The sequence below is a fragment of the Monodelphis domestica genome, chromosome 2 (genome assembly GCF_027887165.1).
Source record: "Monodelphis domestica isolate mMonDom1 chromosome 2, mMonDom1.pri, whole genome shotgun sequence".
NCBI classification, from domain to species: domain Eukaryota; kingdom Metazoa; phylum Chordata; class Mammalia; order Didelphimorphia; family Didelphidae; genus Monodelphis; species Monodelphis domestica.
The window spans coordinates 62,160,802-62,167,867 of NC_077228.1; the positions used below are offsets into that span (position 1 = coordinate 62,160,802).

General features: G+C 43.4%; 2 non-coding genes across 2 annotated transcripts; one reads left to right on the forward strand and one right to left on the reverse strand.

Annotated features, from left to right (window-relative positions):
• Positions 1–5,505: 5,505 nt before the first annotated feature.
• On the forward strand, positions 5,506–5,577 carry TRNAP-CGG (transfer RNA proline (anticodon CGG)). Its single transcript has one exon. It is a non-coding gene; the product is annotated as a tRNA-Pro (tRNA).
• A 719-nt stretch (positions 5,578–6,296) lies between these two features.
• On the reverse strand, positions 6,297–6,368 carry TRNAP-AGG (transfer RNA proline (anticodon AGG)). Its single transcript has one exon. It is a non-coding gene; the product is annotated as a tRNA-Pro (tRNA).
• Positions 6,369–7,066: the final 698 nt, after the last annotated feature.

The following is a 7,066-nucleotide window of genomic DNA, read 5'->3' on the forward strand; positions in this document are numbered from 1 at the left end:
TATTCCATACCCAAAAAAACAAAACAGAACAAAACAAAACCAAAAAAAAAAAAAAACCACATCTCAAAGGAGGAATATTTTTCCTAAGAAAAGTAAGAATAAAGAAAAAAGATTTTAATGGATACATTGACAAAAGCTTAAAAAAATAGATAGCCCTCAGTCTTAGGGTAGTTGAGAGCTTTGATGGCTTATATCCAGTGTTCTGCATCTGTGACCCTCCCATCTCTGGGGGGTTTGGGAGGGGGGGAGCCTTTTCATGGCTTCTCTGGGGCCAGGCTTATTATTTTGACAATTGGCAAAATTTATTTTTGATTGTCTTGTGATGGTTCTTTTTAAGTTGTAATTGCATTTTTTGTTTTCTGGGCTCTGTAGTAGTTTAGGGAAGTTTTTCCCTGCTTCTCTAGTCATTGTTTATTATTTCTTATAGTGTAATAATATTTCTGTTACATTTATGTACTGAAGTTTTTGTAATCACAGTTTGCAATTGATCTCCACAATATTTTACTGGAGAGGTGCTTCTTAATAGACGTCCTTTTGCTGCCCCATTCAGTAAGCAAAATGTCAGTCTATAAAAAGGCCTGATGTTCCACTCAGGCTGGTGCTCAGAAAGCAGGCTGACCCTGAGACTGTATTTGATGCTCTTAAGGTATCCTAGCACCTGTCAGAGCTCATAAATTGTAGCCAGAGGTTTTGAGTAACCGCCTTGAAGATAGCATTTGGACTGAGACACAAAAGATGAGTAGGTTTCCAGTTGACAGAGATGGAAATGCAGCAGGGAAAGCAAAGACTCCCGAGCAAGAAAGGTTGGGCTATACATAGGAGAGAGCAAATTGTTCTGAAAGGATTGCATTTGAATGCCAAACTACCCAGGTAGGATTCTATTCTGAGAGTTCTAAGCTGTAGAATGAAAAGGATAAGACCTTTAGGAAGGTTTAGCCCAGGTAGTTTGGAAGAACATTAGACTATGGGACCTGAGGAGGGTATTGTGATACTTCAAGTCAAAGCAGAAGCATTAAGTGCTTGCTATGTGTCAGGCCTGTGCAAAATGCTGGCATACAAATCCAAGCAAGCAGAGATAGTCCCTGCTTCCAAAGGAACTTACATTTTCTAATAGAAGACAGCAGGCAAGAGGTAAAGGGTTGGGTAGGTGATAATGAAATCATTTTAAAATGTGATTTTGATTATTCCAGAGTGAAGGATATACTACGGTAAGAAAACTGATTCAATTCCTGCCTCTAACGGTAGTTCTGTGATCACAGGCAAGTTAATCTCACTGAGCCTCAATTTCATCACCAATAAAGTGGTGAAAATATCTGTAATACTGACTTCCAAAGGCTACTGTGAGAGTCAAATGACACTAGGCATGTAAAAGGGTTTGTAAATTTTTAGGTGCTAGAAAAATGGCCATTATTCTCAGAAGCTATGGAAGGAACAGCTTCTTCAAATTAAAGTTTTTGATCCTAGTGTCAAAGGTTCCAACCAATAACTCTTCCTTTTACTGTAGGTGGAAACCCCCCCCCCCCTGCAGCCTCAATTTCCTTATTTATAAAATGTGGGTTGGACTAGATGTTCTAATATCCCCCACCTTCCCAATCTCATATTAGGAATGGGCACAGTACTTATCAATTACTGGACTGCAGTTAGACACATACATGCACTTAGTCTGTGTCTGTTTTAGAACCTTTTTTACAAGCAATTCCTTATTCATGGAAAGTCTTTTTCAGCATAACCATTCACCTCTTTGAAACACTACTTCCAAGTGCCTCCATACTCCTTTTCATGACTAACCCAGCAACTCCTTAGTATATCTGTATGTATATATTTCATTATGAAAATGTTTTCTGCACCCTATGAAATTCCTAAAGGCAGTGGCCTGATTTCTGTCAGCTGTGTTTTGGTCTAGCCATCACAGAATAGGTGTTTAATGTTTCTACTAATTTCTCTTAACCTCCCTGTGCCTCCATTTCCTAATCTGTAGGAATGTTGATCTAGATGATTTCTAAGTACCTTAGATGTCTTTGAGTACCCTTAGTACCCTAATAATCTGTGATTACATTGTAAAGTGATTAGCTGACAGTCTGGACTAATAAATTCTTTTAAGAAAAAACAAGGCTTTCTTCAAAGATGACAGGACATGGTTCCAGTTTGATGGTTAAGTAAAATTGGTAGTGTTGCATCTGATTAAAAAAAAATTTTTTTTAAACCCTTACCTTCTGTCTTAGAATCAATACTATGTATTGGTTCCAAGCAGAAGAGCAGTAAGGGCTAAGCAATGGGAGTCAAGTAACTTGCCCAGGGTCACACAGCAAGGAAGTGTCTGAGGCCGGATTTGAACCAGGACCTCCCCTCTCAAGGCCTGGCTCTCAAAACACTGGAGCTGCCCCCAATAATTTTTGTTCTGAAAAGCTTTTCTTGAACCAGGACCTCCCCTCTCAAGGCCTGGCTCTCAAAACACTGGAGCTGCCCCCAATAATTTTTGTTCTGAAAAGCTTTTCTCACAACAACTGGTGGCATAGTATAAGCATTATCATCCTCATTTTACAGATGAGAAAATTAAGGTTCAAAGAGGCTGCCAAGAATTCAACTCCAAAGTCTATAGTCTTCTGAGTAAATGCACCCTGAGGCTTTTGTTTTCAAAAGTTGGTGAAGGGAAAACCAGGGGGAAGAAGGAGGGAAGGAAAAATAAAAACCTTAATGAAGAAGGGAAGGAAAAATAAAAACCTTAATGAAGAATCTCCCTTATTCTGTATTTGGAATTGTGAGGAGGTATCCACACTTTTCATCCCAAGGGAAACTTTGTCTTTACTTTTTCCACAACAGAGAAAAAAATTATGGACAGTACATCTTTAACTATAGCATTATTTATGAAAGGAATGCAATATCATTAAATGCTCTCTATGGGCAACCAGGTGCACAGTGGATAGAACCACTGGCATGGAGTTGGAAAGATCTGGATTCACATTTGGCCTCACTCTTCCTAGCTATGTGTCCCTAGGCAATCACTTATCTCTGTTTGCCTAGCCCTTGTCCTTCTGTCTTAGAACTGTTAGTAGGACCGAAAGATTAAGAATTTTAAAAAATGTTTCCCAAACCTGGAAGTTTCTCAGTGCCCCCTTTTCTAATTCCACCTCTCTTCTAGAACATAGGATTTGAACTGAGCCTTTACTCCAATCCTCTCATTTTTTATAGATGAAAATGTTTAGAACTAGACAGGTAAAACTCTCTCCTAGATTATCAGTCATCTAATTGCTAAATCATTGGCCTAGTCTCAAGTCCTCATCCTCCTTGTCTTTCTTGCTTCCTCTGACAATGTTGACCATCCTCTCCTCTTAGATACTGTCTCTTCTCTGGGTTTTTGTAACAATGTTCTCTGTTCTTTTACCTAACTAGTTTTTCTCAGTCCCCCTTGCTGGATTATCTTTGAGTCCACACCCTAACTATGAGTCTCCCTCCAAAATTCTGTCCTGGGCCCTCTGCTTTTCTCTCTATCTTTTCTCTTTGTGATCTCATGAGCTACCCTGGATTCAATTTTTCCTTCTGTATAGATGATCTTTATATGTATATAACCAGCTCTAGTTTCTCTCCTGAGCTCTAGTCCCATATAACCAATTGCCTACTAGACATCTTCAATTTGAGTGTCCCATTGTTAGCATATACAAAATGGGATTCTTATCTCAGTGCTCATTCCTTTTAATTTCTCTGTTTTGTGTTGAGGACATTGTCATTCTTCAAGTCAACCAGGAGTGCAAGCTCAGGCATTCTTGCCCTTTCGCATATCCCCAAATCTAATAGGTTCCTCTTCTATAAAGTTTGAATTTGTCCCCTTTTCTTCACTCAAATGCCCCCATTCTAATTCAGGCCTTTATCATTCTCATATGTACTTCAGCAAAATCTTTAACTAGATTTACAGCTTCCAGTTTCTTTTCTACTCTAATCCATCCTCCACAAAGCTGTTAAATAATATTCCCAAAATATGTTTTGACCATGTCACTTCCTTCTTCAAGAAGCTTCATTGGCACCCTATTGTTTTTAGAAGAGAATATAAATTGAGTTCAGTGGCACAATGGATAGAGCTCCAGCCTTGAATCAGGAAGACTCATCCTCCTGATTTCAAATCTGCCCTCAGACACTACCCTGTAATCCTGGGAAAAGTCACTTAACCATGTTTCCAAAATCTTGCCAAGAAAACACCAAAAACAGAGAGTAGGAAACTGAATAACAGCATTTAAAGCCCATTGCTATGTGGTTCCAAGTTTTATTATTCTAGTTTCTAGCCAAAGTGACCTCCTAGCTGTTTCCCAATCTCTGCATCCCATTTCCCACCTGGTGACTTCACAGGCTGTCCTGCCCCTTGTCTTCCAGTTTCCTTCAAGGCTGTTAATGTGCACTTTAGTTGTTGGGAGGGGGCCTTGCTTTACTATATATACCAGATGGTCATAGATATATCTTAAAGAGAATGAAGATCAGGGACTGCTGCCCTTTCCTTGTGTGTGCTCTCAGAACCTGGCGATAAATACATTGGATTGGGTTGGCCCACTCCACAAAGTCAACAAGTTCAGCTCTGAGATTCTCTGACCTCTCTGTCCCCTTGGCTTCAGTTTTATCCCTCCTTTGGATCTGTCTTTACCTATCTTCATTCTTCCTCCTTAATCATTCTTTTTTCTCTCCTTCCCAGTCACTTCTCCCCTCCCTCTTCCTATTTCCCAGGGTGGTGGAAGGAGACTGGGAAGGGGAAACTGAGCAGGGGAGGGGGAGAGGGAAGAGTGTAAGAGAGAAGAGAGAGGGAAGAGGGGAGAAGAAGGGAGAGAGGACAGGGAAGAGAGGAGAAGGAAGAGAGAAGGAGGAGAGAGGAAAGGGAAAAGAGGGGGAAAGGAAACAGTAGTGGGGAGAGGAGGAGAGAAGGGAGGAAAGGGGGAGAGAAGAGAGGAGAAAGGGAAGAAAGGAGGGAAAGGAAAGAAATGGAAAAGGAGAGGTGAGGAGGGACAGATATAGGGGAGCAGAGAGGGGAAGGGCAGGAGAAAGGAGGGAGAGAGGAAAAGGGGAGAAAAGGAAGGGGAATACTGCAGAGAGAGAGAATGGAAGGAGGGAAGGGGAGGAGAGGCAAGAGGAGGAGGTCCTGGGCATGAGGGCTCTCAGTCCGAGCACCCAAAGGCTACTGTTGGCACCGGGCAGATGCATCCACTAGGCAGGCAACTCTGGGAGCTGAACTGTAGGTGGCCCCCGCGGGGTCTGGAGCTCCTCCGCTTTTGGACCCGTCCATTTGCCAGAATTGGTTCATTGGTATTCCCTTTCCCACTGGTGGCCGGTTGGCCCGGCAGAGAAAAGTGGGGGGGCGGGGCGGGGCGGCCACGAGAGCGCGCGCGGCCCCAGTGGCCAGGCTGGCTCCCGAGGCCGAGGGCCTGTGAGGGGGAGGGGTTCTGTGCCAACCCATCTCTCTAAGGCGGAAGTGAAGAGCGGGGTGGGGCGAAGCTGAAGGGAGCAGCTGGGGTGGTTTTAGTTAGAAGCGGCTCGTTGGTCTAGGGGTATGATTCTCGCTTCGGGTGCGAGAGGTCCCGGGTTCAAATCCCGGACGAGCCCAAGTTTTTTTTCACCTCCGCTTCCGTTTTTTATATTTCCTTACTAATGATGAGATTTAAGCCTCAGAACTCTCCGAACGTGATTAGGTAACCCAGAAAAATCATCTCTTTTCTCTCCCCTGAAGAGCCCTGGGCACGTGCATAGGAGCAGGACCTCGGCCAATAGTTGGGAAGGGGAAACCCGGAGAGCAGTTGGTCCGTTGTACAAATGCTTCATCCGAAATACGCGTGACTCTTTTGCCACGCTGCTTGTGCGCACCTGTACATTTTCGCCTGCCTTTGCAAATTAGCTGGCCCAGGGCTAGGTTGTCCAACTTGTCTTTGAGGGGCACCCTTCACGGTGCCAGGGCACCCCACAGAAAAGGCAGGGGGAAGCCGGGATCATGGGCTGCATATGGGGAGAGGTCCCCTGGGCAAGGGGCGAAAACAAGAGCTGGGCGTGAAATGGGTGCAAAGGGTACCTTCCCCCTAAGAGTACTCGACAGAAAAGAAAGACCCCACACCTTCGAAGAGTGGGTTAGGGTTTGTATTTGTACTGAGTTTGCTTGGTTTGGGAGGGGGAGGAAGGCGGGGGGAGAAGAGGAAGCTTAGGAAAGACGGAATCCCATTAGCAAAATGCATATCCCGCCAACGCTGCAAGTCAATGAGTTTAATTTAGGCCTTTAAAAATTATTCAAGGATCAGATCATTTTAAGTTGTTAATTTCCAGGATGGAAAAGAGGGCTCGTCCGGGATTTGAACCCGGGACCTCTCGCACCCTAAGCGAGAATCATACCCCTAGACCAACGAGCCAGCATACTCAGCCTATTCTTACCATTATAAAGAAGTCTAGTGATATGAGGTCTAACTTTGGAGCCCCCTACTGGTGATTGCTTCCTGTTGCACTTGAAATCTATTAACTGAGAGTTTAAATATTTCTCCTCTCAGCACTCTAAGAGCAGCAATATTTTACTGAGTTCCCCCGCCCCGCCCAGATAAAAAAAAATGAGGAGAGCCATGGTTTGAGAACAGCCAAGGTTATCAATACAATTTTTAAAACTGTGCTATTTCCATTTACAGTCTTTTGGTTATGATTCTTTTAATGTTCTGGAACATCCCTTTGCCAAACATCTCCATCTCTCCGGTAGCCAATAAAGTTAAGCAAAACAAACTACACATTCCTTCAGCAATCAATCGCGACTGTTTATTGCCTGCCAGATACTGTGCTAAGCACTAGAGATAGAGACACAAAGACAAAAATGAGGCTCTCCGCCCTCAAATACCCTACGTTCTATAGAAAAGGCAACATGTACACATAAAAGTATATATTCTACATTTACAAAATAGAGAGTGCAGAAGGAGGGAGGTATCTAGCCCAGCGCTTAGCCCTGTGCCTGGAACTTGGGTTCTTTATAAATGCTGGCTGACTGACTAGTTAGCTCCGAGAGGGGTAATCAAGAACGCTCTAGAGGGAAACGTGGACAGCATATGTGTTCTGTACCTGTAGCTCT